Below are 16,389 nucleotides of genomic sequence, written 5' to 3'. Positions count from 1 at the left end.
GATCTTTGACCATCTTTTCAGAGTTGAATCCCAGACCAGCTTTGTCAGACTTGTACGGTACGTTGATCAGTTGACCCCAGCCAGTACAGCCACCATCTTCCACTACAGCTTGAGCATCTTTCAGAGAAATCATAGCAGGAGGAGCACGAATAATCTTGGGCACACAGGGAGTTGGCTTAAGGACAGGATCGGGCGGAGAAACCACTTCAAATGACTGAGTCGGAGTCTCGAAGAATTCACCATCCATTTCAACGTATCTGAAGGTATGCACACTACTGACAATGTATTCTTCTTCCCCACACACAGTGACGATCTTACCCTCTATTGGATACCTCAGCTTTTGATGGAGAGACGAAGCTACAGCGCCTGCCTCATGAATCCAAGGGCGTCCCAGTAAGCAGGAGTAGGCAGGGCGAATGTTCATTACATAAAAAGTAGTGTTGAAGACTTGAGGTCCTATCTTGATAGGGAGAACAACTTCACCGTGGACAACACTCTTTGCACCATCGTAAGCCCGCACCACAATGTCACTAGGCTTCAGCTCAATGCTCTTGCAGTCAAGTTTCTCGAGCACGGCTTTCGGTAACACATTCAAAGAAGAGCCATTATCGATCAACACATGAGACAGGGTGATTCCTTTACACTCAATAGAGATATGCAGAGCCTTATTATGGTTCTTTCCCGCTGGTGTCAGGTCAGCATTGGAAAAACCTAGGCCACCGTCGACAGTCAGATTAGCGACATAGTTTTCGAACTGATCAACGGAGGTCTCCTGAGGTACATGGGCAGTCTTCAGGAATTTTATCAAGGCATTGGCATGAGATTCAGAAGATAACAACAAGGACAACATCGAGATTTTGGAAGGAGTGTGCCCCAACTGCTCTACCACATCAAAATCACTCTTGCGGATGATTTTCAACACTTCTTCCATTTCTCGTTTGGCAACGTCTTCAGTAGTAGCTTCGACCGGTGTCTCTGACTGGGAAGGATTGACTGGTTCCTTTCCTCGAGTCTCAGGAGCTGGGGGTGAGATCTCTGGAGAGAAGATCCTTCCGCTTCGAGTAATTTTACTAGTCCCCACGATGTCTTTAGGATTAGCAGAATCACCAACTTGCTTTACGCCATGGATGTACACCTCGCCTCCATAATTCCACGGAATGGCCTTGCTTGAGGAGTACGGTATTGGGCCAGGTGCAGTAATGATCAGGGGAGCTGCTCTAGGCTCAGCAATGATCTTCACAGGTACCCTGGGAGCGGTAATCTTTACTGGAACTTTGGACCTTGCAATCACAGATATTTCTTCAATAGGGTTTTCCGTTTTAGAAACCCTTTCAAAGAGAATTGTACGGTCGTCCATCAGCCGTTGAATGCCCTTTTTCAATTTCAAACAGTCCTCGGGCCAAAGTGTGCAGAGATTGCAATCTTCAGTACAACCTGGAAATAAACCAACTTGCAATAAATTCCGCTTTATGATCGGGAGAGGAGATGTTAAGTCCGCTACAGTAGTGATGAGAGAATCGTCATCGAGAGCATTAACAGCCTTGTCATGATTAGGCATAGGTGCATTGATGACATTAGGAGTCTCCGGAGGCTCGAACTCAATTTCCCCAGCATCGATCATGTCCTGAATCTTATTCTTCAACAGCCAACAATCATTTGTATCATGCCCGGGGCTATCGGAGTGATATGCACACCTGGCGTTGGGATTATAACGAGGCGAAGCAGTGTTGGCATTTGCAGGAGGACCTCTGAGAGTGATTAGGTTTACCTTCAGCATACTTTGCAGTGCTTGTGCTAAAGTCATATTGAGCTTGGTAAACTGCCTTCTTGGTCTGTCTTGTCTGTGCTGGAAGTCTTGCGCTGGCGGGGCTGCGATCGTCACTGCTCCAATGGCATGGTCACCGATTTTCTTATTATGACTCCTTTGACCATACACAGCATTGGATTCATTCTTCCCATGGTAGGACCTTTTACTGCTTGTAGAAGTAGTTGCCTGTAACTTTCCACTTCGAATGCCGCTCTCCACCCGTTCACCTGTCAATATAAGTTCAGTGAAACCTGATGAAGAACTCCCCAGTAGGTGGCTGTAGAATGGGCCAGTCAGGGTACCCATGAACAGGTCTACTAATTCTCGGTCAGTCATAGGGGGTTTGACCCTGCCGGCCAAATCTCTCCATTTCTGAGCATACTCTTTGAAGCTTTCTTTAGATCCCATGGCCATATTCTGCAACTGTAGCCGAGTAGGTGCTAATTCTGAATTGTACTGGTACTGCTTATAGAAAGCTGTTGCTAAATCAGTCCAGGTGCAGATGTCAGAACTCTCGAGCTGATAATACCATTCCAATTGAGTGCCAGACAGACTTTCTTGGAAGAAATGGATCCATAGTTTCTTATCAGTGGTATGCGGCTGAATCTTTCTCACATAAGCCCTTAGATGCATCTGAGGACAAGACGCACCATCGTACTTATTGAAAGTGGGGATTTTGAATTTGCGAGGAATGGTCACATCGGAGACCAGACCCAAACTTTCGAAATCCAGACCAGGTGTCTGCTGACCCTCCATGGCTAGCATGCGTTCTTCCAGCAGTTTGTATTTATCATCCCTTGGAGAGTACTGTTCATTTTCATACTCTTCATCAACATCCTCAGGGTTAGAGAAATCGACATTCTCCTCCTCTGAATCATTTTCCTCTCCCTCTTCTGGGCCATTCGGGATTCCAAATTTGATTCCCGTAGCCTGTCCTTTACGCCTTCTGCCCGGGTTAATGAAGCTCACAGTTTTCTTGTCCTTCTTCTTTTCAACCAAAAGAGCCTTCAGCTCCTCCTGTCCCTTGGATAAGCTTAACATCATCTCCTTGAACTGAGCATTTTGAGTCTGGAGATCTTTGACAGTCTGTTCGAGATCCATTTTTCTGTTTAAGAGGCAGACCGTGAGAATATGGTCTTTTAGAACACCTGTTATGCAATGTTATGTTATGCGATGCAATGTATGAAATGTTTTCAAGGACTTTTGGAATTTAACTTTGCATAAATCACCAACAAGAGAGAAATGCTTATTACTAATATTTTCGATCATTGTTCATTACAAAAGGAATAATAGTAAAATACAATGAAAGCTCAAGTCTCCCAGGGGCGACTTCTTTTCGGGCGAAGATATGCATTGAGTCTTCGTTCCTCATTAAGCTGACTGGTGAGCTCTAATACTTTCTTCCTTTCTGCATTGAACTGAGCTTCGAAAGTATCTCTCTCCTCTCTCAACTGGGTCCAGGATCTTTTCAATTCCTCAGCATCAGTAGGCATATCTGGGTAAGAAATGATCTGGGAAATAACTCCTTCGACCTCTGATTCAACAATGAATGGTCCGACTGCAAGATATGGCATGACAAGTTCACGAGCTCTGGCGCGTACCCATCTGAGATAAGGCTCCATAGGAATAGAATTTTTCTTGCCTAAATTGCTTCTTTTCACCACGCCCCAAGCTCGTACAAACCTTTGGCGGAGATCTTGAGAATCATTGTCATAGTCAAACACTATGCCTTGGATAATCATTTCATGTGGACCATCTCTTCGGGCATGCCCAAACTGACGTAGGGCTAAGGCAGGATTATAAGTAATACCTCCCCTTATCCCCAGGAGTGGTACATTAGGGAATTCTCCACAACGGTCGATGATGATAACATTTTCTCTGGGGTTAGAACACCAACGGATGTCCGAATGGGAGAGTGCCATTATCCTTTGAGACCACTTCAGATTTTGATCATTCCTTAAAACTGATTGAGGAAGGTGCGAAATAAGCCACCTAGACAATAAAGGTACGCAACACATGAGAGTCCCTTGCTTCTTCATAGTACGAGTGTGAAGGGAATGCAAGACATCTCCAAGCAAGGTAGGCACAGGGTTATGAGTGAGGAATATCTTAATAGCATTCACATCTATGAATTGGTCTGGATTAGGGAATAGCACCAAACCATAGATTAGCAATGCTAGAACATCTTCAAAAGCACGGACATTCATAACTTTTAAGAATTCTCGGGCCTTACTTGTCAGAAATTTGGCAAGTAAACCTTTTGTTCCACTCCTTGTTACCCAATTGGTCTCAATGTCAGACTTTGTCATGTGTAAAGCTGCGGCAACTTCTTCAGACTTTGGCATCTTTTCTAAACCACTGAAGGGTATTTGATCCAGGATAGGTATCCCAAGTAGCTGGGAGAATTCTTCTAATGTGGGTACCAGCTGATAATCTGGGAAAGTGAAGCAATGATGTTTAGGATCGAAGAACTGGAATAGAACTCTCATCATATCTTCTTTGAAACCAGTGGTAACTAAGTTGAGAAGATGACCATGTTTCTTGTTGAACTGAGCATGATCGGGAAGTTCTAGCACCAAATCCTTGAGTTGAGGAGAGATTGCTACAAGATTGATCCGGATAGTCTTCCTGGAAGCCATAACCTGTTCAAAGAGCAAAGCTAAATTCCTAAGTCCTTGAAATGGTTAGTATGATAATGCCATGATGCTATGATGTTATGATGTTATGATGTTATGCTGTTATGCAAGCACAGACATGTCACACAACAATCATTCCTAGGTTTTAAGGCTTGCATGAGTTCCATAGGTAAGTACCCTCCCCACTGAAGTTTGGTTGGTTCAACCTGTCCTAGAATAGTAACCGGGTTCTAGAAGGATCTCAAATCATCAACCTTTCTTTAAGTCCACTTCAGTGCAACACCAAGTGGTTGACCGGAGCTTCCCTAAAGTCCAATCTCAAAGAGTGTAGTATCGAGTATCAACCAACCTCAGTCGGAACCGAAGCCAGTTATCTCACTACTTTCTAATGGCTAGGATGAGTCAATTAGGGTTCTAAAGGTCTGGTTAATGCTCTGATGACACCACGCGGAAGCCAAATTTTTCCTCAAGTAACATGAGGAACATCAGGACAACCAAAGTGTCACATTAACCGTAGCCATCATTTTGACCATTCCAGTATACGCCGGATAGTCGCGATGATCTATTGCTACTTACCTAAGGTACACTAGATCCGGGTGTAGGATCTTTCACTCAGACAATCCCTTAAAACGAAAGCACAAATTCAAACATAAATGATTTTGATTTTTTTAAGGTGGACCTCTCTTTAGTTATTCCCCAGCAGAGTCGCCAGTTCTGTCATACGGTGAACTGGACTTTATTGGATTTGTAATCGCAATGTCGCGGTTAGCAAGAGTCGCCACCGACTTTTCTTTTATCCCATAAGGAAAGGCGGAAAAGAACAGGAAAGACCTAAATTTTAAATTCTTAGGTTCGGGAGGTACTTTATACAAAGGGAAGGTATTAGCACCCTTTGTATCCATGGTTATCCATGGGCTCTTAATTGCTCAATCATTTATGTTTTCTAGTTTGAAAAAGGTGGTTGAGAAATGTGTGAAAAATGTTTTGAAAATGAGAATTTAACTTTGTAATGATTCTTGCATGAATGTATACAAAGTGGTTATCTCGTTTAGTTTTTCGAAAATAGTTTAGAAAAATATAACTTGGCAATGATCCTAGTACGGATGTATGCTAAGTGGTGATTTTCTAAAAGATGTTTGAAAGGTGTGAGGTGTGAAAAGCATTTTTGTTATGAATGAGCAATTAAGGTTATACCTGTCCGAGGTCTTTCCGGGCGTTTCCTATCCTTATGAGGGTAAAACTGTCCTTACTATTGAGAAGTAAGTAGTTTTCCCTTGGGATGTAGAAGGGTCATCGATAGGTCATTGAAGGCAACAGTTGTGAGGATACCTTAGCATTCGAAGGGACTATCATCATTTAACCGTAGGCTACACCGAAGGGTCATCGAGGGACAACATCGTATTTTTGAAGGCAACATCCGAGGGACTATGATGATTTTACCGAAGGGTCTTTGCTAAGGATATCCCCATATTCGCGGGACATGACCGTAATATTGTAATCGTGGGGTAATAGAGAGAGGTCCGATATCATTAATTTAAAGTCCATGTTTTAAGTTCATTAGGTAATTATGGTGAACTTCCACATTAAAACCAATTAAAACCAACACATTAAAATCAATCAATACATTAAAAATCGACACATTAAAATTAATTGGTAATCAATATGAATCTTCACATTAAAGTGAAGTAATTTGGACTCCATCTCCACGAAAGTCTCTCGCACGTAAGGGTACCTAGCCGGCCACTTCATTGGGGATATGGAAGCTTTTACATCATTCAACGCACGGGTTAGAGCATAAGGATAAAATATGATTTAATTAATACCATAAAATGCCATAAAATAACAGTTAGAGTTCAGGCCAAATGATGCAACAATAATGAAATACACATAAAATGGAACAGCAAAGGGACAAAGCAGCCACTGTCCCGTTCGCTGCTGCCTCGCCTAGCGAAGGCTCAGCGAAGGCTCGCTGCAGACTCGCCTAGCGATGAGCTAGCGAGCGACCACGGGTTTGGAATTTCAGAACAGCATGACTCCAGCATATTACATATCTTATCACATTCAATTACAGCAATAACAGGGTCCAATATTCATGATGTTCAGACACATTTAAGCTTGCATGCAAAGTATGAACTCGTATCCAAAAATTCAATATATCATGCGGTGTTATGCATTTAGAGCTTATGGAATGAAGACATAAAACGGTAATGATACACAAACCTGTTAGCAACCTAGGGATGATGCTGAATTGACGGATCCTTGCTGGTGTCGGGTTGCGTTGGGCAGTGGTAACTCCGGTGCGGATACGTGGCCGTCAAAGTTCCCGTGCTAGGGTTTCCGTCCGTCTTTCTCTGCTTTTCCGTGTTGGTTCTCCGTTTTTCGTCCGCCTCTGGGTTGTCTTTTTCGTGGCAGAAGAGCATGTATTTATAGTAGTGGCAATGGTGACCTAATGGGCTTGAAATGAGGTCCAAAATTTCCAATTTTCGCAAGCTTCGCTAGGCGAAGGAATTACTCGCCTAGCGAGCAAATTAGGTTTGGGCTTTTTCTGGACCTGACGCTTCGCTGGGCGAGTGGCATGCTGAGATACTCGCTAGGCGAAGGAGCTGCTCGCCTAGCGAGCAAGCTACTTTGGACCGCCTGTGGATTGGGCCTGTAGTGAGCTGGGCTTTTGTCCGTTTGGCATCAGTGCCTTGCGGAACAAGTCAGAGGGTCTTGGAAAATGCTTTGTAACACCAATGGGCAAATTTTGGGGTATGACAGCTGCTCTTCAAGTTAATATTGTGTGAATTGTTTGTTACTTGATTCTAATGTCCAAGGGAAATTTGGGTTTTTATATGACATTCTTGTTTATTGGATTGCAGCCCATTGGTTAGATCTTTTCAACTCTTAACTTTTAAATTTATGCTTAGGATTAGTCTCTTCATCTCCTCCCCATCTCTTAATTTTCAAAATTTTCTCCCTCCTTTTAAAACTTCTTTGTTTGTACTTGTTTTTTTAACTTGGACAATTTTGCAAACTAGAAACTTTGGCCTTATGCCATTGCATTTTTAAAACTTCTTTTCTTAAATAAACATGTAAATAAACTTAACTATACTTGACTTAAAATTTTCAAAAACCCAAAAAGAACTAACTCATTCAAACCATTTTCTAGGCCTTTGTGCCTTTCAAACTTAAATTTTTGTTAAAAGCAAAGCATCCACTTTGAAATTTGTATCACGAACTATGAGGTTTTGATCCCTCATTTTTATGTTGGTACGTAGACACAAGTCCGAAGGTCTTGTCAAACACAAAAATATAATTAATGAATTCTTTTCTCATCCCCCCATTTTATTTGCTTACTAACATCATTTGTACAAAATACATATGCACACAAGAAAAGGCTCCCTAGGAGTACCTAGGACATTTTGGGTGCTAACACCTTCCCTCTGTGTAACCAACCCCCTTACTTGTAATCTCTGGAATTTTATTAGTTTTGATTTGAAAACTTCTTATTTTTGGGTTTTGTTCGTACTTTTCCCTTTTCCCTTGAAAACAATAAAAGCGCGGTGGCGACTCTTGTTATTTGATGTCTAGCTTGTCCATAGCTTGATGATCATGAATTTACCGCTACAGAATCCAAATTGAAAAATCGTGTCCCAAGTCTTTCAATTGATCTTCCTGTTACCACTACTCATATGACATAGACTCCTTTCAACAAAGGTTTCACTCGGTTGAATTCAAATTGGAAAGACTTGTGCAAAAACCCCAAAATAATCCTTGATCTTACAGGGAAACCCCTAACTGATATTATCAATTAAACCCCCAAAAAATACTCAACCCAATTCTATTACACAAACCATAAATTGGACCTTATGAATCTTGTCTTGTTTTTAGATGGCATCCAACAAAAATGATTATGTTTAAATTATTTGTATATTCTTGGTTTCAATTGTTTGAAAATGATGGATGAATATCTCTCTCTCTCTCTCTCTCTCTCTCTCTCTCTCTCTCTCTCTCTCTCTCTCTCTCTCTCTCTCTCTCTGCATGCATGGGTGTGAGTGAATGCATGTGTGTGTACCTGCGTAAGTGTGTGTGTGTGTATGGAGAGGAGTGCGTGCATATGTGTATGCTTGCATGCGTGAGTGTATGTGTATGTGTGTATGCATGCATGCGTGCGCCTGTGAGTGGATGTGGATGTTTGTGTATGTGCGTGTGCACGTGCGTCGATGCATATGAATGTGCGTGCGCGTGTTCGTGTGAGCGTGTGAGTGTGTGTGTGCACGTATACGTGCGCGCATGTGTGTGAGTGCGTTTGTGCGTCTACACGTGCGCGCGTGTTTGTGTCTGTATGTGTATGCACGCGTGAGAATGCCTGCGTGGGCGCGTGGGCGTGCGTGCAAATGTCATCCGATTTAAAAATAAGCCAACTATCAGTCCCAATAATCAAAGACAGTGTATTGTGTGAAAAAATAACTCAGGAAAAGTACGAACGTAGCCTTGCAAAGGGCAAATGCAATTTGCATTAGGGGTGTACATGGTTTGGATCAACCCACAAAACCCGGTCAAATCCACCCAAAAAATTCAGAAAAATGGGTTTGAGTCGGGTAATTGGGTGGATATGGGTTTAAAAATTAAAAGACCCATTAAAAAATTGTGTTTCGGGTAAAATCGGACCCAAACCCAAAAAACCCACTGACCCACTAATCAAATATTTAGTATTACAATTTTAATGATTTTGATGAATATTAACTTAGTTGTTGCAATTTTAGTTTCTTGAATATTTACTATTTTAGTGAACCATGGCTTTAACTAATTTTGGATATTTCACTATTTGCTTATTTTGATGCTAATACAATTTTATATCATGAAACTTTAGTTTGTTGCTAGTGTTTTATGATAATTTTTATTAGTTGATGTATCATTTATTATTTTATGATGCTAATAAATAGTAAAAATAAGTTATCTAATTTTAAAATATAAAAAAAAGATAAGAACGTTGAATAATTTTTATGAAAAAATATGATAACTCATCGTTTAGTCATTTAATATTAATAAATAAATAAATTTATTTGGAAAACCCATTACATAACTCAATCCAACCAAAAAATTAGTGGATTTGCCCAAACAGACCCATTGGTGTAGCAAGTGGTTATTTTACCTCACTCAAACCAGAGTGTCTTATATGGATTGGGTATTGGGTTTGGCTAAACCCAACCCAAACCGGCTCATGTACACCCCTAATTTGTATGTCTGACTGATTATAATAAAGGTGACACACCTTTAACGTCTAGGGATTTGGAATCAAAACTCTTGTTACGATGGAAGTTCATTGAGCAATGGAAGATGATATCCTTGGGCAGAGGTTGTTATGGATTTTAGTTTAATAACTATGAGGACTTGTGTATGTAATGGTCAATGGGGTCAATCAATCTTAAACCAAGAGTGCTAAGATTATCAAAGTGGACAAAATATTTCAATTCAAATACACAATGGTAAACACATGCTCAAAATTGAATTCGACTGATGGAGTTATTGCTAGACGAGGGCTGCGATCTAGAGAGGTGGAGGGGATATATCGTAAATAAAATTTTCTTCGATTTAAAATTTTATTTACTATGGCAAGCGAAAACAATTATGGATCGACACTCGTCTATTCCGTACCGTTATCGGAAGAATCAGATATGGGTATAAACCTTAACAAAATGTATAACAATGATGAGAAAACAAATCAATATGTTTTCCAAAATAACGTTTGAACAATGTCAAACTTTATAATGAAATGAGAAACAAATATTGACTAAGACAATTTATCAAACACTTTGTGTGCAATAAACACCAAGTTGATTTTCATTTGTGTTGATAATATGAAAAAAAAATTACAATTATTTAGATTGTAATTATCTTACAAAACAATTTGAAATACTTTAACACAAATAGAATTATCAGTATATGAAATTGCATACTAAATGAATTATCAAATTCTAAAGAGAGTGATATATATATATATATATATATATATATATATATATATATATATATATATATATATATATATATATATATATATATATATATATATATATAAGAGAGAGAGAGAGAGAGAGAGAGAGAGAAACAGAATACTAGGATTTGTTTAGACATTTCCCCAATTATCCTCACTATGGGTACATTTGCCCCAAATTTCAAATAGAATTGAGATATTGGATTAACCTTTACAAATATTGTATACAAGAGAGAAATATCAATCCAAACTCTCAAACCCTAAGTTTGATTCTCTTCCCTTGATCTTAAGCAAGATCAAGTGACCAAATATTTTCAACAGATCCTCCAGTTACTGTTACTCCTTTGATAAAAAATTCTTTCGTTAAAGCTTTCACTCGCCTGAATCCAAATTGAAAAATCTTGTCCCAAGTCTTTCAATTGATCCTTTTGTTAACACTACTCATTTGACATAAACTCCTTTCATCAAAGCTTTCACTCGGTTGAAATCAAAGTGCAGAGACTTGTGCAAAAACCCCAAAATAATCCTTGATCTTGGAGGGAAACCCCTAACTAATATTATCAATTAAACCCCCAAAAATACTCAACCCAATTCTATTACACCAACCCTAAATTGGACCTTATGAATCTTGTCTTGTTTCTAGATGGCACCCAACAAAAATTATGTATATCCGTCTCTCTCTCTCTCTCTCTCTCTCTCTCTCTCTCTCTCTCTCTCTCTCTCTCTCTCTCTCTCTCTCTCTCTCTCTCTGTGTGTGTGTGTGTGTGTGTGTGTGTGTGAGTGGGTGTGGGTAGATGCATGTGTGCGTACTTGCGTAAGCGTGTGTGTGTGTGTGTGTGTGTGTGTGTGTGTGTGAAGGGAAGTGTGCACATATGTGTGTGCTTACATGCGTGAGTGTATGTGTGTGTGCGTGCATGGGTGTGTGTGCGCGTGTGTGCATGCATGTGTGCGCCCGTGAGTGAGTGCGTGTGCACATGCATCCATGTGTATGGATGCGCATGTGCGTATGAGTGTGTGAGTGTGTGTACGCATGCGCGCATGTGTGTGAGTGCGTGTACGCATGCGCGCATGTGTGTGTGCGAATGCATGCCTGGGCGCATGGGCGTGCGTGCATGTGTGTGCGTGTGTGTGTGTGAGAGAGAGAGAGGGAGGGAGAGAGAAAGAGAAAGAAAGAGAGAAAGTGAGAAATAAATAATAAAAAAACAGATTTTTAGAAAAATTACAAGTTTGGAAATTTTAAAACAGTATGTATTGACCCCAAGTATGTGAGAGTCGATCCATATAAGTATTTAAGTTACTATGTGTCGACATATGATGCCTAGGAGTCGTCCCCAAGAAGGAAGACTTACTTGAGTCACACAATTTTTAGCAAGAGTCGATCCACCTGTGCCATGTGTCGATACACACGCGTTTTGTGTCGACCTGAGAGCCTTGTGTGATGACACATAGAAGGCCACAACTTTCATCTTAAAATGCATTCAATATGTGTCGACCCATAACATGGATGTGTTGACCTATAACCTATTTTTTAATATAAAACCATAATTTTGACTTGTTGTTAGGGACCAATTAGTACTACTTTTTATATAATTTTATTGGTCCATTTTACCAATTTTTTATGTAATTACACACTTTTATTCTCACTATTTTGTATAAATGCAATTAGGTTTAATTGATTTTGTTTTGAGTAGTTATTTCACATATTTGTTAGTTTTGTAGAATCTTTGGACAAGAGAGCTTCGGAATGCATAATCATAATTTGGAAGAAGTGTTGAATGCAATTTGGAGGCCTATTTTTGAAGATAAATAATTTGAAGAATATTTGGATGAAGCTTGCAAGGCAAGGAAGCTGAAGTAGCTTCAGTTCACGCCGCGATCTCCCTTCGCACCGCGAACCTTGCGAATCCAGCAAGCTGTTTTGCCAAGGGTGTTGTTTTCAATGCCAGCTGTGTGTGCCAATTCTATATCTGTTTTAGGGAAATTTTCAATTTTAGATGAAGATGAGCATTTTAGGAAAGGTCTACCCTTTTTAGAAAACAGAATGGAAAATATTCACTCATTCATTCATAGTTTGATATTTTGTAAGGGAAAAACAGATTTCTTACCATTGCCTTTTGCTTTCCAAAATGATGATGAGGAGCTAAACCCCATTTTGTCAAGATTGGAGGTAGTATCTATTCTTATTTGTTTATGTATTTCATTTGACTCTTATATATGATAAAAGATTGTTGATGTGTTGAATGATATTTTTGCCCTAAGTTGAATATTAGATTTGAGTAGTTGTTGAAAGAGATTAGTTAAGTCTTGACATAAAATATATTTTCAAGTAGTGAATAAGTTGTAGAAATAGATTTATTCACTACTCTTCTTTTGTATCAACCATTAAAGATTTCTATATTGATAGTTAGGTGGAGAAATCGTCTAAATATTAATATAGCGATTATCACAATATCATTTCGACATAAATGATATTGAGAGGATACTTGAACATCATCAATAATCTTGAATCCATATAGTTGTCATAAGGAATCATAAGCAATTTGAATAGTGAACTCCAATCTTGCCAAGCTTTTTACATTTGATTAAAACTATTTTATTGTTTTAGTGACATTTTACTCGAAAGATAACTTTCCAAACAAAACAACTTGGTTACTTTCTAAACTTATAACAATTTGGATTATAGAACGGCGGTAATAACAACCAATCTCTGTGGATACGATATAAAAATATTTGCCGAAAATATACTTTTCAACAAATTGGCGCCGTTGTCGGGGATTGGTGTTCGATATTACAAGCATTGCAATAATTCATTGTTTTAAGTTTTGTACTTACTATCACTCATGTGTTTCACTTGGTTTGTTAGTTTTGTAGATTCTAGTGCATGCGAGGAAAAGCTACCGAGGAGCAATTTCAATTCGATCCCGAAATTGAAAGAACACTTCGAAAGCTCAATAGAAAAACACGAAGAAGAAGGAAACTAGCCGAAGAGAGGAACCGGAGAGAAGAAGCATCTACTTCCTCACTTGTTCAAATCGAAGAAGTGGTTGTAGAGGCTTGTGAAGGAAACATGGCAGATGACACTCCTACCGAAATGTCCGCTAATAGTCCAAGAAGGAATGCTCAATTTGCTCGTGGAGGAAGGAATACGGAAATGAAGACCGGAATCCTCCAACTTCTCTATGCAAATCCATTCACCGGAATGGACCATGAAGATCCGTATACCTATCTCATCAAATTCTATGAGATTGCAGGTTCTACAGGAATTGATGAAACGGGTGAAGAAGAATTATTCAAGAGTGTTCCCACACTCCTTAGTGGGAAAGGCAAAAGAGTGGTACCTTGATCAAGCACCAAGAGTGATGACGGATTGGAATTTGCTAGAAGAAAAGTTCTTAGAAAGATATTTCCCTCAATCCCGATTCATGGAAGCCAAAACGGCTATTGTGGTATTCACTCAAGGAAGCAATGAGTCTCTAAATGAGGCTTGGGAAAGATTCAAGTCAATGTTGAGAAAATGCAAGGGTCATGGTTTTGATGAGCTCACTCAAATCCATATTTTTCTAAATGGGCTCCAATCAACTCACAGAATACTTTTGGATGCTACCGCGGGTGGTTCTCTTATGTCAAAGAATGCGGAAGAAGCAAAAGTCATTATTGACCGGATGGCACTCAATGATCGTCAAAGTCAACATGACTGTAGTCCTTCACAACGTAAACCGGGAGTTCTTGAGTTAAATACCAATGATGCCATTCTTGCTCAAAATAAGCTACTTTCTCAACAAGTGGAGTTGCTTACTCAACAAATGGCCAAGCTTCCACAACAAATTAAGGAAATTCAAGGGTCTCAAGTTCGACATCAAGTAGCATGTTACGAATTATGTCAAGGAGATCATCCAACCGGTTTTTGCCCTTCACTAGAAGAAGTGAGCTATGTGAACAATCAAAATCAAGGCTATCAAAGACAACCTCCCAACAACTCATATCCAAGAAACAATCAAGGTTATCAACCATCAAGGTTCAATAACCAAAATTTTCAACAACAAAGTCCTTATCAACACCCAAACTCTCAAGGACAACAATCGCAAGGAGGAAATTCAAAGCTAGAGGACACTCTTCAACAATTCATGCAAGCTTCCATGGCAAATCAGAAGAGTAACAAGGCAGCAATTAAGAATCTGGAAAATCAAGTAGGTCAACTTGCGAAACAATTGTCGGAACAAACTGCGAGATCCTCTTTTTCCGCTAACACTCAAATTAATCCAAAGGAGCATTGTAAAGCAATTTTTACTAGAAGCGGTAGAGAGTTGACAAGTGGAAAAAGTGAGGAAATTATAGTAGAGAATGATATGGATGTTGTGCTAGAAAACGAGGATGTGGTTTGTGGAAAGGAGAAAGTGGCAAGAACACTTCAGTTCGCGCCGCGAAAAGAGCAGAACCAGCAATTGATAGCAGAACAGCAGTGTGAAGCGGAAATGAAAAAGGAAATCGAACCGAGAAAGAAGAAAAAAAGAGACAAAGGAATGAATGTCATTCCAGTTCAACATCTACCTTATCCGCACGCACCATCAAAGAAGGATAATGCTAGACACTATGCACGGTTTATGGACATATTCAAACAACTTCAAATCAATATTCCATTTGCCGATGCATTAGAGCAAATGCCACGGTATGCAAAGTTCATGAAGGATATTCTCACAAAAAAAATAAGACATGTGGAAGACGAGACAATCTTGCTTGATGCACGTTGTAGTGCCATCATTCAAAAAACTCTCCCAAGAAAGGAATCTGATCCGGGCCGAGTCATTTTACCGGTAACCATTGGAGACACCTACATTGGTAATCGCTTGATTGACTTGGGATCTAGCATCAATTCAATCCCCCTATCCATTGTTAAAAGATTGGGAAATGTTGAGATCAAATTGTAGCACCTCAAATTTGCACCTCCCATTTGTACATTCATTTCACTTTTAGGTCATTAACATTGCACTGTCATTGCATCTCATGTTAACTCTCATCAGTCAAGACTGGTCAGGAGATTCAAATGTGCAAGAGAGCAAGAGCATTTTCCATGAGATGAAAGCCCTATGGTTTCCAATGAGCTTACATGACCCAAGGATCATTTTGAAGCAACTTGGCCAAGTGTTGAAGGCTCAGAGTCCACAGTGCATGTCCAAGTCATCTGAGGCCCATAAAAGTCAACTGTGGATTGGGAGGTGGGAAGTGATTAGAGATACTTCATTCATGTTCAAACAAGTCTCATTTGACATTTCAAACACTCACATTGAAGAATTTGAAGTCAAGTCAAAAATTTCCCAAAATAGAAAGTGACCCATAATTTGAAATTTCCAAAAATGGAAAGGTTTTGGACCAACTTCAACTTAATTTTATATCATCAAAAAAGCTTCAAATGAAATTTTGTTGAACATGAATGTTGAAGATATCTCTCTCCCATTTCCAAAAAGTCCAAGATCATGGATTTATGATGTGTGGTTGAGAAGTTATGATCAAGTCTTGACAAAGGGTGCTTGAAAGTTCAAATGAGCATAACTTGTGAGCCAAGACTCCAATTTTGGTGGTTCTTTTTGCATTTTGTTCCTCATGACATGCACTTTCCAAATATCTCATTACATGGCATGAAATTCCTTTGCATGATCATATGCTCATGCATGATATTTTTGAAGGGAAGGTTATCAAAATCAATTTGGGTGATCATATGCATGAAATACCAATTCCAAAGTGTGCATGGGCCTTTTTTGAGTAGATTTGGGCCAGCATAGTGCACTGTTCACGCATGCATCTCATGCATGAGGTGAAAACACAAATTTGTGCACACACCTTGTAACTTGTTAATCCCAATTAGTTTTGGCTTAAGCATGATTTCAGATTCATTAACAAGGCATATATAATCATAATCACAATTGCATTGATCATTAACAACACTTTCAGATCTAGATCTTGGAATTGAT

Source organism: Lathyrus oleraceus, chromosome 5 (genome assembly GCF_024323335.1).
Source record: "Lathyrus oleraceus cultivar Zhongwan6 chromosome 5, CAAS_Psat_ZW6_1.0, whole genome shotgun sequence".
NCBI classification, from domain to species: Eukaryota; Viridiplantae; Streptophyta; class Magnoliopsida; order Fabales; family Fabaceae; genus Lathyrus; species Lathyrus oleraceus.
This window is presented reverse-complemented; position numbering follows the sequence as displayed.